Source organism: Cryptomeria japonica, chromosome 7, assembly GCF_030272615.1.
Source record: "Cryptomeria japonica chromosome 7, Sugi_1.0, whole genome shotgun sequence".
Taxonomy (NCBI): Eukaryota; Viridiplantae; Streptophyta; class Pinopsida; order Cupressales; family Cupressaceae; genus Cryptomeria; species Cryptomeria japonica.
Genome location: NC_081411.1, coordinates 15,009,554 through 15,024,663, shown reverse-complemented (window position 1 = coordinate 15,024,663; position 15,110 = coordinate 15,009,554).

The window sequence follows — 15,110 nt, the reverse complement described above, 5'->3', positions numbered from 1 at the left end:
TATTTGAAATGGAGATGAGTTGATAGAAACACTCAACAGGTCTTATGGCTGCCTCAACAAGCTGAAAAGAGAAGATAAAAACTTCATACTATGTTATGCAACTGCCATCATAGAAATCGCTTTCTTCTTCTTCTTGCACCCTTGTATCATTTTTATTAAAATATTTTTGCAAACATGGTGCAAACTCATTGCAAAGGTCAAAAGGAAATCTCTCATATGTTGGCTCATCTAATATAGTAACACTTTACAAACATCTACACCAAAAAAGTCAATATCTGAAAACCATTCTCTAGACGTATAAAAATGACCATATTCCTAAATGAATATTTTATGTTCATTTCTCTATTTAATTAAATCCAATTTAATTAAATTACCTGCATTCCTCTATTTAATTAAGTAAATTACTCAATTAAATTCACTATACCATTCAATAGGATAAATTCATTTTATTCAATTAAAGCCCCTATCCACTTTTTAATTAAATTCAAATTTAATTAAAAGGGTTATCCTAAATTAAATAAATCTAATTTATTTAATTACAACCAAATTGAAAATAAAGCAATTTATTTTAAATTAATTCTATTTTTCCTCACCCACTTGCAAAAATCCTACACCTCTGATGGGTTGGTTCTTGGGATAGACTAGCCTAGTCTATGCTCTTGGATCCTTTCCTTTGGATCACCTGGTGTTCTCCACACACCCTAGGGTCTCTAGGACTTTCTTTGCTTGAGGAATCCCCTGACCTTTCCCAATTCCACCCACCAATGAGTTGCAATGCTTCTGCTAAGGTCTCACCTACTCATGAGACACAAACCCCTTACTATGGCTAATAAGGGCTAGGCTGGTTCTACACCTTCCAAGGTCTTAGCAAGGTCATATCAGATCTAATTCATGGTCTTTCAACCCATTCATGTGCCCCCAATAGGTTTCAAGCCTTCAACCCCTTACCGATTTCACCTTTTTGTGTTTTTGCCTTCAAATAGGGCTACAAGGATTAGGACCAATTAGGCCTCCTAACTGGTCTTCTAGGGCTCCCTCTCACAAACGATGCACAAACAACCCAAACTCCCAAAATGGACTACCATTAATTTGGAAAGGACTCAAGGATTTTCTAGGTTTTAGGCCTCCAAGTGTCCGTATACTGTCCTAGGTGGATTTTAAGGTTTTCAAGGGTTTTTGTGAGGGTTTTTAGGGTCTGCCTGGGTCACAGTGAAGGTTTTGTGTTTTAGCCACCTTGTTTGGATTGGTGGTGACTTCCCCTTCACACCAATGGTGCTTCACACACTCCTCTACACCTCCTCCAAAGGATGCACTCTCCTCTGACCAACCTTGCTCTTCAAGACCTCTGCAACAGCAACCATTCCTAACCGGGCACTGTCCAATCTCGCCTAGGAATGGGTCTTCAAATGCCTTCCTTGCATTTTAAAGGGCCCTACTTGCATGTAACTATGATACAAGGACTCTACTCTCATTACCCATGATTTCATGGTGATTCCACAATGGGGAATGGAGTTATGACTTCATTTGCACAAACCAGTCCAAACTGGATAGTGACAATGCAATTTACAAAGTATGTACAAACACACTCAACCGGAAAATAAAAACCTAATATAATTGCTCACAATGAAAGAATTTAGACTTTAAAAGACATTCCATGTAGGTTTTCTCACAAATCAATCCATTAGTTTATTCGGTAACTTCATTCAAACTGTCTGGTAACCCAAAAACAGTCACAGTCAAGCTTTTCTTCCTTGGGCCATACAATGTCTGACATCCAACCCATCCAATTAGGGTTTGAAACATCTTATACCACCTTTTCTTTGTTCAGTGTGCCAAAATTAGGCCTCTCCATGCTCAGTAATGGTTTTTGACCTTTTGGGTGGAAAAGTTGCTTGACAACTTTTAAAATTTGTCATGCAACTTTTAAAATTTGTCATGCAACTTTTGCATCTTTTGAGCAACTTTTCCATTGTTGCTTTTCATGACTCCTAGGCCTATTTTGGGCTATCCTAAGGACATAAACATGCCAATAAGGCCTAACACACATCTAAGCCACACTCAATCTCTCCTGCACAAGAAATCACAACAAAAACACTAAGGACCTACAACTAGGACCTAATGAAGAACATATGAGCTCTTGGCCCTTATTACATGTACAATGGCTTCAAAACAAGCATAATACCAACAAAACAAAGAAGGAGGGAGAGATTGGAAAGGTGCTCCTACACCAACCTCCCACTTGCATCCTAACCCTCTTTCTAACCTCTTCTAGATTCTTCTAATCTTGATTAATTAACCCAAACCCATCCATTATCCCTTTTCCCTAAATTTGAGGAGGTCACTTCTCAAATTTGGAGTAAAGTCTTCAAAAGGAATTAAAGCCTTTATCCATTCAACAAGTTAACTTGTTGAATACCCCCAAATTTGGAAGAACTCTTACAAATTTGTCCCTAAAGTCTTCATAACCATTAATGGTTAACTCAACCCTCTTCCATGGTTAAAGAATTTCCATAAACTCAACCTCCATGTAACCCAAGGGTCTCATCAAGCATGTATTTCTTTGACCATGGTTATCCTTAAACCTTTACACAAGAGTTAATCCTTTGGGTAAAAGCTTTATCCAATGGATAACCCTAACTTAACCTTAACCCTTAACCCCTAGGGTAACCATAAGGTCTTCTCAAGCATTTAATGCTTCTTACATCTCCTCTCAACCAACCTTATGTTGACAATTGTCACCATTTCATTGGTGCCAATTACAAACATGGATTCCCAAATTTCAAACTTAGCCCTTGATTAACTCTTTCAATCTTGGTCATCCATTGCCCTATTTTTGCTATAAATAGAGCTCTCATTCCTCCATTTTCAGAGCATCCAAGTCTTTAGCATCACACTTATACTCAAATCCATTCAAGCTTTCATATTTCTTATATGCTCATCATTTAGCCTCTCTTTTAAATAGGAATTAATCTAAATATGCTAATTTAGAGTATGTTCCTTATCATTTAGCTTAAATCATAAACTAATATAGTATGCTAGGATAGTCTTGTTTACTAACCTTGTCATCTTATAGCTAGTTTATTGCATTTGTAGCATCATGCATAGCTTAGGATGCATCTCATCTTAAAATCAACAAAAGCATCCCTCGTTCTTGCATTTGTCATCCCTAAACAATTTTGCTCAGTGATCTAAGAGCAAAAACATTGGTTTGAGGGACCGTGCAAGATAGAGAACCATGGAACCAACCTTGGGAAGCTGAGCCATACTTCATGACTCAATAGCTTGCACCAAGAAGTCATGTGGGTGTGTGAGCAAGGCTCCCTAGAGCTCCATTTTTCACATTTTGAGTTCTATTGACCCGCTTTTCCCGTATACATTTCTGGCACCCACCGTGGGGCATTACCCCATATATCAAATCGGTTTTTAAATTTAACCACTTTTGCAGGTCCGTGGGAAACAAGAATTAGCACGTGGGAAGCATTCCCTGGCGCATCTGGTCAATAGCCTAGTGCATCCGACTTATTGTTCAGCGCGTTGGGTCCATCATCTAGGACGTAGAGTGTTTTCCTTAGTGCATCATAATACTAACATTTTCCTATAGGTCTCGACGCAGGAGAAAAATAGAATAGCGCATCCCAAAAATAGTGTAGTGCATCACTGATTTCTTTTAGTGCATCACTGTTATTTTGTAGTGTGTACAGTTTGTTCTGTAGCACATCATAAACAGACAGAAATTAGAAAATTAAAATCTGTAACCGGGGGTAAAAAATTAGACTTGTTGAAGTCCACCAGTCATCTAACGTTTTTCGCTTGTTCTTTGGCAGGATTCTAACAATTTGGTTGCAGATAGGAGCTTAGTCTTAAGATTATTAAGATAGCTAGAATTTTTGCTAACTTCGTTAAGTTAGTTTAAAAATCTGAACTTCTTTTATTCTAAAAATTGAACTCACTTTTTTGGGCTATAAAAAGAACCACAAATCAGAAAATTTCTTGCTTACATAGGAGAAATTTTTTATTTTGGGCTTTAAAAAGGACAATACAAACTTTCCTTTCTTGCAAAAGTAGCTTTAAAAAGAACCTCGCCATCTTTTGGTGTATAAAAGGATTCATTTCAAATTTTTGCAAAGGAAAGAACCACACTTAAAGAAGTTTTTGTTACAATCAAAAGAGGGAAGTTATTCCCCTTTTTTGTCGGTTTCCTTTTGTTATCCAAAATCAAAGTTTTGCTTTGTTGGCTCGATTTTTTTCCTAGATTAAATAATCACTTATTTGGGGAAATAAAATAAACACCATGCTTTTTGGAGCAACATCTCCAAATAGAAGTTAGCAAATCATTTGTCTTGAAGGCTAAAAAGAAAAATTGTTTGCCTTGTCTCGAAAGTGGAAAGTATATGCTCTCCCCTTAGCTAGGTGATCAAAAAGTCAAACCACTCTTAAGCTTTCTATACTTCAAAGCATTATACAACCTTTAGCAGGCCTGCCTTCCTGAGGAGTTGGAATCAACTCTTAAAGCCATTTATGGCCGGTGTGAAGGGAACGACCTAAGTGGGAAATGACTTTGACGCCAAGTATTCCAACCTACTATAATCAAAAGTGGAAAGTGACAAAAAAAATTTCAATGGTTGCACGTAGCGATTAGCCTTCCCCCAGTATCCTTGAGATACGTAAAGCCTTTGTTCTAAAGGTTGGGAAGCCTCCTGAGGGAGTTTATCACTGACGGCAGAACAGGAAGCCTGATTACAAACCATAGAAATAGAAGCCTTGAGCCGAGTCAGTAACCAGACATTTATAACATCATAGTGCAAGGGTGAGGAAGAATCCACCCCCAAGATCACTCACCATATATCTCCCAAGATAACTACTCAATATTGAAGCAATTCACTTTAAGTTAATTTCTGGCAAAAGGCAAAAAAACGGGCACCCTCTAGGAGGTGACACGGCTGTTTGAGCTGATGGAGTATCGAAACTAGTGGGCTATGATGTTATTTATGACCTTTGAATAAAGAGTCTTCTTGAAGTGTATTATTTGTATCCAAACCTGTTAAAACATTGAGGATTTGAACACATCCTCACAGAACATACACTTTTTTTTAGATTAGGCAAACTGGTTGTCTTTTTTGTGCTGTGTTTGTATTTACTACTTCAGAAAATCATCCACCACGACTGAAAAACTCACAACAAAAATCCAAAAATTGCCAAAAACCAACCAAAGGAAAATATCAGGGCAGTCTAGTGCATGAGAGCAACTTCTTAGCGAGTAAAGTACATTTGTTAGCGCATCAGAACATCAAATTAGCGCGTCTAGTTAAAGCAGTAGTGTTTATCCAAAATTTCAAAACAGTGTTAAATAGTTAGCGCATCCAAAAAATAGCCTAGCGCGTTGAAGCATCAGCTTCGCCCATAGGAGTCAAACTTTAGCGCGTAGGGTTTAACAGTTAGTGCATAGCAAACCCATATTAGCGCATAACTTATCAAGCCAGACAGAAAACAAATTTTAACAGTCAAAAACTTTAGCGTGTGGCTGGGGGCAGCTTAGCGCATGTGGTCTTTTGTTTAGCACGTGAAGTAATTTGGGTAGCGCATCTTGTCTCTATTTTAGCACGTGACCAAAATCTGAAAAATAGAGGGCAAAACGGTAAGGAATTTTGAAAATTTAGAAAACATCTTTGGAAGCCTCTTTTCATCAGCATCATTTTTTGTCAAAACGGAGTAGCAAAAACAAAACTGTAAAAACTATTTTCTTGAGCAAAATTTGTGTCAAACAAAGTTGTAAAAATTCAAAACTAATCGCACAGTAAAACATATCTATCCTATCAAAGTCCAAAAATGTCATCACAAGTAACAAAGGGATCCGTTATCATCTCATAGATTTCATCTCAAAAACACTTGTTTAAAACCTCAGGTTGTCAAATCAAGTTTTCATATCGGGAGACTTTATCCATATCATTTGACATGCTTTGTCGTGAAGGTGCATCTAAACCTTCACTTTGATAAAGTAGAACTTGAGTTTTCAAAGCAAGATCAGCTGAATCCAAAACAAATCAAAGGAAACCATTGATCACTTACACATGACTAATCCCCATATTCTGAGAAGAAAGAATATTTATCGTAACACCACGTTGAAGAAACAACAACCAAGTTTTTCTAAATTTATCAAAAGAAACAAGTTTTTATACATCAATTGGCAACTCTTCAAATCTCATCGAGTATTCCTTCATCACGTCAAACTTTATATCCAAAACAAATCCAATGAATTTGACAAAGAGCCTTTAAAGACTAGGGCATATTGTCAAAAATCCGCATTTAATCAAATCATAAACCGTGGAGGGAAGATCAATCTGGCATTCTTTCCCGACAAGTGTATCACTTACAACACACCCTAACTTGAACCACCAACCCTCGAACAACATATCAAAAAGGATTTTGTCCCCTTCGTCATGGAAAGTTTCCACTAAAATGCTTGTTACTCACTCTCAAAACAAATAAAGCGAGCCGCAAGAAGAATCCAATATGAATCGAAGGTTATCAAATCCTTTTGAAGGTCCACACCTAGAGGATACTGAAATTTCTGAAGAACTTCAGGAATGTCAGGAAAGTGCTTCATTCCAAAAGCTTGTAGAAAGGCTCATGGAAAATGACAAGGAAAAATACTTGCTCATGCTCACAAGCAAAGGAGTCAAACTTCTTGAAGACCTTGACGCAAAGATATTTAGAACAAGACCTCAACATTACGAATATCAAGAACAACAACAGGAAGGGGAAGCACGCGACCCTGAACAAGATATCCCCGAGGAAAACATACCAGAACAACATACACCAAGATAGAACATCCCCGAGAAAAACATACCATTCCATACACCATTTCAACCCAGGATCAATACGAGGGAAGAACTCTTCCCTTGGCAAAATAATACACCTTTGGTTTCCCTTACTCAACAAATGCAAATGTTATAAAGACAAATGCAAGACATGCAACAAGGGATGACAGTGCGGTACTCATTAAACGAAATTTGTCCTTATCCTTTTGACAGAAATTGCACTTGATCCCTTTTCCTCCAAACTCAAACGTACCTAAATTTGACAAATACGATGGAAAAAGTGATCCCCGTGATCATGTCAGAGAATTCTGTACCATGAGTCTTGAATTTTCTCATGATGACACCCATCTGATGAGGTTGTTCCCCAGAAGCTTGGGAGGACAAACAATGGAATGGTTATCCAAAATTACACCGCCTGTCAGATCATTTGATGAATTGGTTAACAAGTTCATAACACAATATTCCTATAACATTCAACATGCTATAACCATGCTAGACATCTGCAACACCAAATAGAAAAACAATGAAACATTCATGATATTCCTTCAACGTTGGCGATGTATGGTTTCACGATATCCTTGAGACATTCTTGAAAAGGAGAAAATGGAAATCTTTATCAACAACTTGAATGGTGAAATGAGTTACAGACTCAGACTCCAATGCATACCATCTTTTGCTAAATTAATCGAAAATGGCATTCAAGTAGAAGAAGCATGTGTCAAAAAGGGAACGCTCAAATTCTTCAAAGAAGGATCAAATTCATCAAACTATAATAACCAAAACAACAGCAACTTAGACAAGTCTCAGTTATGGACTCGAAACAAAAACGAAGGCAACAATGAATCGCATGATCCAAAATCTAAGCAACCAGTGCTCGCATTATTAGGAAATCCTCAAGCTACAAAGAATCCTAAAGGTGCTAATCCAAACACTAACACATACACACCAAATACCAATCAAGGTCAACCCAATGCAAACAACACCAACGATACTCAAAACAAAACCACAAATCAAGGACCTAGTAACAATTCACACAACAACACTAACAATTTCCAAAAACGTGTCTTCACACCACTGGGACAATCACTAGAGTCGGCATTCAGAGAGCTCCTGGCAAACAAGATTCTCTCTTTGCCTGCAATCAGCAACTATGAACCCCAAATCAAACCCCCTTGGTGGAATGACTCACATTATTGTGATTTTCATCGCAACAAAGGTCATCGAGCGAACGATTGCATGAGATCGAAAAATGTTGTTCAGGATATGATTGATCGAGGTGATTTAACAGTAGATGGTCTCAAAACAAATGGTGACCATGGAGCCTTTAAAAATCCTCTTCCAAACTACAACAAAGATGGAGCTTCAACCTCAAATGATACACGTGGATCTCATATCAACCACATCTACAATAACACCATCAATAACATATCAACTGAAGACCATCATGTGAATGTCATCACAATCCAAGACCAGCATGATCATGAATCTGTCAATGTAACAACCAGAGCTCAAAAATATGTCTTGAAGGGACATACATCGCCTACAACCACTACACCAAAAATCCAATATGATTTAGGCAGCCAACTACGCAAAACTCCTGCTCAAATATCTATACTAGAATTTCTGAAACTGTCGCCAAAACACAAAGACATATTGGAACAAGCGCTATTGGAAACCAATGTACCTCAAAATCTGGATGCGAACAAATTTCAAGTCATGGTCGCTCATATGACAGGGCCTCATAATCTCACCTTCTCAGAGCATGATAATACTTCCTTAAGTCATCCGCATAAAACTCCTCTCCATATTGAAGTCATCGTTAATAAACACCGAGTAAAAAGAGTATTGATAGATGGAGGAGCTAGACTTAATATATGTACCTTAAAACTTTTCTGTGCATTAGGCTTCTCAGAAGAGTCTATTGATCCACGTAAAAAGATTACCATAAAGGCATATGATGATGAGGAAAGGTCATCTAAAGGAACTGTGATGTTACCCATTCAAGTTGGACCAGTGCAAAAGGATACTATGTGTCAGGTCTTAGACATAGACCTCACCTACAATATTTTATTAGGTCGACCCTGGATACATGAAATGCAAGCAGTGCCTTCTATGTATCACCAGAGTGTCAAATTTCCTTACAACAGACAAGAGGTCTCTATATCTGCTGATCACAATCCATTTCAACATTGTAATGCAATGGGGGCATCCTAGGACAGTTTGGTTCCCCATAATAGAGAAAAATAGAGATCCTCAACATCAAATCTATAGAAGGCAAAGTCTGAATCATTACCCAGAGATTTCAAGCAAAAAATGCAAATCAAAGAACAAGGTATGGGAGAATACTCTTTGGAACCCATGTGTTTGGACAAGTTGCCAACATCACCCAGATCTCATGGATTACCCACAACATCAATGCATCAGGTAACTGAGCCCATCACCAAATTTGATGGTACCTTCATCCAACTAGGCACTCTAGCACATGAATCAGAAGAGAAAGGCATTCTTAGCTAGTTATACAAAGATGAGGAAGAAGATAACAAAGCGGCTGCTTTGGATATAGTTCTACCAACACACCTATATGGAAAGGGCTACTTAATCATGCAACACATGGGATATGACGGTAAAGGACCTATTGGAAAACACAAAGAAGGAGTCACTGAACCCATAGATCTTCCTTCACAGCCCAGTAGAGACAAAACAGGATTGGGTTGTAAACTCACTTTCCTATTAAGAAAGACACCACGCATAACTCCAAAACCTCAATGGAAAGCAAAGAAGAAGTACAAAGAAGAATCCTGGTAGGAAGCACTATTTGAGTCAGCAGAAACAATCCACAAGGCATGTGAACGTCAAGAACAAAAGCAACATCAAGAAAAGCTTCTCAGTCACAAGAAGGCCATATCTGCAACAGTAGCTCATATTCAAACACCAATATCTCAAAAACCAATAGAATCATCTCCTAATACCATTATTCCTCCCCAAGGAGGCACAGTCTATGAACAAATAAAAAAAGTAGAAGAAGGATCCGACACCAAATCAGCAAAGACTATCAAACTAGTATCCATTATCAAAGATCTATTTTCACCATACAACATACCTGTTTACAACACTGATAGAATCTGGGATGATGCCTCAGAGACTGATTCCAATGAATATGAATGGGGTAGCTTCTCAAATGCTACTAGAGATATCACTAACAATAATGGTTCCATATCCCTTTCTCAGGAAGAGCATTACGCAGAAGATAGACCTCTTGAATTTGGACCGAAGAATATCTATGACGCCAAGGAAAGCAAACAGAAACATTATGAACAAGTCTATACAGAAGATAATACCATCGAAGACCTCGACAAAATCCTTGACTTCTTTGCAACCAAGACCCATCACAATGAAACCTTTGTCTTGACACTTATAGTAGCAGAACTTGATCCACCAAACAATTCCTTACCGCTTATCTTTCCCGACCTCATTGACTGGAACGAACCTGAAATACATGATATACCAATTTTCCCAAACGATGAATCTATTATCCACTACCTATGTACCGTTAACCCAGAAACAGGCTCTACCAGTGAACGAAGTAATGATGTCTGCACACCAGGGAGTGCCAAGTCTCTCAGTCGCAAAAATGAACCAAATAAAAGATCTGATACTGAAAACCAGTCAATGGCAGCTCTAAATCACAAAAAAGTGAAAATAAGGGATGCATCTGAGGGTGAAAACCTTTTTAAGGCACCTAAAGATGGGAGACTTGACACTCTTCCTGAGCATTTTCATGAGCGATCATCCATATTGATTGAGCCCACTCAATCAATCAACATTGGTACTATAGAAGTAGTCAAAAACATACACCTAGCAGAATCTCTGACACAAGAGGAAAGATCAGCATTTCTCATCTTTTTTAAAGAGAAGCAAATTAAATTTGCTTGGTCATATGCAGATATGCCCGGTATTGATCCATACTTAATCATGCATCACTTGTCCATCTCTTCAGGAGTTAAGCCAGTCAAGCAAAAACTACGAAAGATGAATCCATAGGTGGCACTCATGGTCAAGGTTGAACTGAAGAAACTATTAGATGTCGGATTCATCTGACCCATCGACTATGCAGAATGGATCTCCAACATAGTGCCAGTATCAAAACCAGATTGCAGTATCAGGATCTGCACTAATTTTAGAGATATCAACAAAGCCTGTCCAAAGGACGACTTTCCTCTGCCCGGTATCGACATAATTGTAGACCTCACAATAGGCCATGCAATGCTCTCACTAATGGATGGTTTTTCAGGCTATAATCAAATAAAAATAGCCCCAGAGGATCAAGATAAAACAGCATTCACCTATCCTTTTGGAACGGACTGTTGGAATGTTATGCCTTTTGGCTTAAAGAATGCAGAAGCTACTTATCAACGAACAATGACAACAATCTTTCATGACATGATGCATACCTTCATGGAAGACTATGTGGATGATTTACTAGCTAAATCCTTCACTAGGGCAGAACACCTCAACAACTTGACAAAGATCTTTGATCGATTGGAGAAATTCCAAGTCAGGCTCAACCCTAAGAAGTGTGTCTTTGGGGTTACATCAGGAAAGTTACTAGGCTACATCGTCTCAGCTAAAGATATTGAAGTGGATCTAGCAAAGGTACAAGCCATTATGGAGATGCCACCACCAAAGAATATCAGTCAGCTCAGATCTCTACAAGGATGAATCCAATCCATCATGCGATTCATTGCTCAACTGGCTGATAAAAGTCTACCATTCAATCATTTACTCCATAAAAATGTACCTTTTCAATGGGAGGCCAAGTGTGCAGAATCTTTTTATCAAATCAAATAGTGTCTGATGAACCCACTAGTTCTAGTACCACCGGTAGTAGGAAAACCCCTTATTCTATATATTTCAACAACAGATATATCACTGGGGGCACTGTTGGCACAAGAAGATCAACAAGGAAAGGAACGAGCCATATACTACATCAGCAGGACATTGAATGGCTATGAACTCAACTATACATTCATCGAGAAGGCTTGTCTAACAGTAGTCTTCGCATCTCAAAAGTTCCGACATTATATGCTAGCACACACAATTAAGCTAGTAGAAAAAATTGATCCTCTCAAATATCTACTCAGCAAGGCAGCTCTTACCGGCCGGTTGGCTAAATGGGTCATGATTCTTAGTGAATTTGACATCTAATACATAGAAAGAAGAGCCATCAAAGGACAAGCAATTGCAGATCAACTAGCTGAAGCACTGCTACCAGGAAAACAAACTATGGAGATTGAATTTTCAGACAGAGACGTTCTTACTATTTCTACCACACAATGGACCCTTTACTTTGACAGATCCTACACACAACATGATTCAGGTGCTGGCATTCTATTCATCACTCCTGAAGGGCATACCATACCAAGATCATATCGGCTTATGTTCCCATGCACGAATAATGTGGCTGAATATGAGGCATTGGTTATAGGCATCAAAATGGCCGTAGAATGGAAAATCGTAGAGTTAATGGTCTATGGAGATTCGCAACTAGTCATCAATCAAATCAACAACGACTATCAGACAAAGGATGACAAGCTACTACCCTACAAGCAAATGTGGATGACTTCAAATAGTATTTTGTACACATCACCTTCGAGAAAATACCAAGGTTGAACAACAAAGCAGCCGATGCCATGGCTACTATCGCTTCATTACTACAAATTCCAAAACAATAGAGTCGTTATGAGTTTCTGGTAGAGCAATTGTTCTCCCCGGCCTATGACCATTCTGAATCCCATGTTGTCTATGCCTTAACTGGTTCGGATTCTCCATTGTATGGACCAATATATGATTATCTAAAGAGCAACATCCTACCCATTGACCAATCTCATAACCAAAAATGTAATTTTATCTGACAAGCTGCTCATTATACCCTTCTTGCTGATACTTTGTACCGTCGAGGTCTAGATGGTGCTCTTCTTCATTGCCTTGATTGGAATGAATCTGATTCCACTTTACATGAGCTTCATGAAGGTATTTGTGGCACACATTCAAGTGGGACTAATCTTGCTAAAAAGCTTCTAAGAATGGGATACTACTGGCCTACAATGGAAAAAGACTCTTACCACTTCACCAAGAAATGTCCTAAGTGCCAGATCCATGGCAATCTGATACATGCACCAGCACAAGAACTGCAACCATTTACAACATCCTGGCCCTTTTGTCAGTGGGGACTAGACTTGGTTAGCAAAATTCATCCTTCATCTTCAAATGGACACAAGTTCATTATAACTACCACAGAATACTTTACCAAGTGGATAGAAACAATCCCCATGACCACAGTAATAGGAAAACAGATTGTGTCTTTTATCCTGAACTATTTGATTTGCAGATATGGTATTCCAAGTTCCATCATCATCGATAATGGATAACCATTCAAAAACCAAGATGTCTGAGAACTATGTGAACAATTCAAAATACAACATCGGTTCTCTACACCATACTACCCCTAGGGGAATGGTCAAGCAAAAGCATCCAACAAAACAATACTGAAAATTCTCAAGAAAACAGTAAATGATGTAGGCAAAGATTGGCATATACAACTCAATCTAGCACTTTGGGCATACAGAACCAGCATCTATACACCTATAGGAACAACACCTTTCTCATTGGTCTATGGATCAGAAGCTATTTTACCACTGGAGGTAGAAATTTCATCTCTCAGAGTCTCTCTAAAGGTCTTAATTCCAGACGAAGAGTATCGAGTCAACCGACTACAAGAACTGGAACTATTAGATGAAAGATGTCAGCATGCTTAGACTCACCTCAAAGCATATCAGCAATGCATGTGCAGAAGCTACAATCACAAGGTCATCCCTCGCAACTTCAAGGTTGGTGACCTAGTCCTCAAAGAAAATCCAAGAAATCAGCAAGATCGAGAAAAGAAAGGGAAATTTGAACCTAGCTGGTTGAGTCCCTATGTCATCATATCAGTCTATGGATCAGGTGCTTATCAACTTACAACTTCAGAAGGAGATGTGCTCGACAAACCAACTAACAGCATTCATCTGAAGAAATACTACACTTGAGTAGCCTAATGCACGGAAAAAGCAAAAAGCCAAAAAAAATCAAAAATCAAGAAAAAGCAAATAAAAAGGTACAATAAAAGCAAGTGGTGAAAACCTGGTAACGGGTGCCATTGTGAAAGAACGGCTCCTTCATCTATATCTATACCCCTGCAACAAAGCACTATCGGCCATTGCCCAACACTTAGCAAATATCCAGTCAGGACATACTTAGCATAGTCACTATCCCGGTTTATCCATATATCCTCTCACCACATTTTACCATGGCTTGGTAATCACTACACATCCGCATCAAGAGGTACACTCAGCTAGGGGCAACAAATCGTTAAAACTTGTGGCACGTTCAAGACATCAAGACTACTTGCAAAACTCATAAACATCCTATCTAGCAACCAAAAAACTTACACAAACCCAAATTAAAACATTGATCGATAACAGATTCACAAGAGAAATACGATGGATGATTTTCTGAAGTATCAAATGTGGCATTTTGCATAAAGTCTTGACTAGTTTTGCATATAGCTTTTTGAATTATTGGATTCTCTAAATTTTCTCAACAATGCTTCCAAGCTAGAGAACATTGAGAAACTCCAATATTTTTTTTAGTCTTCTGTCTGTAAGGCAATCATTTGTACTATGTAAATACTTGTCTCGAGACGTGATACAATGAATATCGCTGAAGACATGATTCCACTTTACGCATACAAATGGTTTAATCTTGTCTGTTTATACGCAATCCGCACTCTGGTCATCCTGGTTCAATTATACCTTGACGCTTGTGCTATCTTGCAAAATCAAACCTCATGTAAATTTTTCTCAGGTCATTATGGTTCAATTATACCATTCTGCTTGTATAAATTTTCAACATATCCCAAACAAATCAATGCTCAATGATGATGCCTATATCGAAAGCAAATAACATATGGTTATATCAGGATGACAAACACAGAATGAGGATGCTCCAAAAACAAATAGTTGCATATCATTTTACAAATAGTTGCATATCATTTTACAATTAGTTGCATATCATTTTAAATCTTTCATTTAGTTGCACATCATTATCAAATCATACATCTCATTTTCAAGATACATCTTACATCATTATCAAATCATACATCTCATTTTCAAGATACATCTCATAGCATATCAAATCATACATCATACATTTACATCATGCATCATATCATCTATCTAAGCATTGCATCATCAT